The sequence below is a fragment of the Bos mutus genome, unplaced genomic scaffold (assembly GCF_027580195.1).
Source record: "Bos mutus isolate GX-2022 unplaced genomic scaffold, NWIPB_WYAK_1.1 CTG568, whole genome shotgun sequence".
NCBI classification, from domain to species: Eukaryota; Metazoa; Chordata; class Mammalia; order Artiodactyla; family Bovidae; genus Bos; species Bos mutus.
Genome location: NW_027220049.1, coordinates 23219 through 25428, shown reverse-complemented (window position 1 = coordinate 25428; position 2210 = coordinate 23219).

Below are 2210 nucleotides of genomic sequence, written 5' to 3'. Positions count from 1 at the left end.
CACTTGGTCATTGTGGCCATTTTCAACCTTGTGAAACCACCAGCCTAGCCAATCCCAGCAGAGTTATAGTGGCACACATATCAGGGGAATTTCCTATGGTTTGAACTTACAAACTGATAGGGTAGGATGTAGGTTAGAAGAAGACTGTCTTTCCCAGAGTAATCCATAAGCTTATTCACCTGTTACTTGAATCGTTGGTGGTCCGAGCCCCAAAATGATACTATCCTTGTGAGTTTTTGTTTTTTGACAGATCTCAGGTATTTTCATGTTATGTTTGTGATGCACAGTCTCTGTTAACTACTTCTCTGATCCTCAACCTCTCTCTTTCAATCAGATATGGAAAAATCTTGCTTACACTCCTAAAGGCTCACATTAATTACTAAAGGGTTTGGTGGAAAGAATTATTTTTTAGAAGGGTAAAAACAAGTTCTGGAGTTCCAAGCTCACTGACAATATAACCTTTCTGCCTGAGGCTGAGTCTCTGCAGCTGCTCATTCCTGGAAAGCTGGCGTCAATTCCCTGAAGCCAAATACCAGGGACACATCTCTCATTGAACAGCTTAGGTGTTTTTTTTTTTTTTTTTTTAATTCCTTGAAGCCAGAAGAACACACTTCATGGTCTAAGTAAGACAGTGGTAACAAGGCTCTATTATAAGATTTGGGCTTTGGCTGGGTGATAGGGGGAGGATGGGAGGAAGCAGGGTGTGTTCCATATTGAGGACTGTTAGCTCCAGCAACTCTATGATTGAACTAAAGAAGTAACATCATTTTGTTATGACGAGGATGTTTGGGATTTTGTAGTGCAAACATATCACAGTTGCTTGATGGATGCTGTTTCCTGCTGGGTTCATACATTGTTCAGGATTTTGAGAGTGAGGGATTGATTCATGGAAAAGATTTGATGTTGGGTTAATTTGACTTCCCTTGGCAAGACAGCCAGGCTGCTGCCAACTGGGAACTCACTCATCCTGAAGAGTGAGTCTCCATGATTGAGCTTGAACAAAATAAAAATTCGAAAACTGATACTTAAGTTTAAATGTTCATTCAGTTCAGTTCAGTCACTCAGTCATGTCCGACTCTTTGGAACCCTATAGAGTGCAGCACGCCATTCTTCCCTGTCCATCAGCAACTCCCAGAGTTTGCTCAAACTCATGTCCATTGAGTCAGCAATGCTACCCAACCATCTAATTCTCTGTCATCCCCTTCTCCTCCTGCCTTCAATCTTTCCCAGCATCAGGGTCTTTTCCTATGAGTCAGTTCTTCACATCAGGTGGCCGAAGTATTGGAGCTTCAGCTTCAGCATCAGTCCTTCCAATGAATATTCAGGACTGATTTCCTTTAGGATTGACTGGTTTGATCTCCTTGCAGTTCATGGGACTCTCAAGAGTCTTGTCTAACACCACAGTTCAAAAGCATCAATTCTTCGGCACTCAGCTTTCTTTATGGTCCAACACTCACATCCATACATGACTACTGGAAAAGCCATAGCTTTGACTAGACAGACCTTTGTTGGCAAAGTAATATCTCTGCTTTTTAATATGCTGTCTGGGTTTGTTATAGCTTTTCTTCAAGGAGCAAGTGTCTTTTAATTTCATGGCTGCAGTCACCATCTGCAGTGATTTTGGAGCCCAAGAAAATAAAGTCTGTCACTGTTTCCATTGTTTCCCCATCTATTTGCCATCAAGTGATGGGACTGGATGCCATGATCTTTGTTTTTTTTAATGTTGAGTTTTAAGTCAGCTTTTTCACTCTCCTCTTTCACTTTCATCAAGAGGTTTTTTAGTTCCTCTTCACTTTCTGCCATAAGGCCACGTGGTGTCATCTGCATATCTGAGGTTATTGATATTTTTCCTAGCAATCTTGATTCCAGCTTGTGCTTCATCCAGCCCATCATTTAGCATGATGTACTCTGCATGTAAGTTAAATAAGCAGGGTGACAATATACAGCCTTGACATACTCCTTTCCCAATTTGGAACCAGTCCTTTGTTCCATTTCCAGTTCTAACTGTTGCTTCTTGACCTGCATACAGATTTCTCAAGAGGCAGGTCAGGTGGTCTGGTATTCCCATCTCTTTCAGAATTTTCCACAGTTTGTTGTGATCCACACAAAGGCTTTAGCATAGTCCATGAAGCAGAAGTAGATAATTTTCTGGAATCTCTGGCTTTTTCTATGATCCAACAGATGTTGGCTAATTGATATCTGGTTCCTCT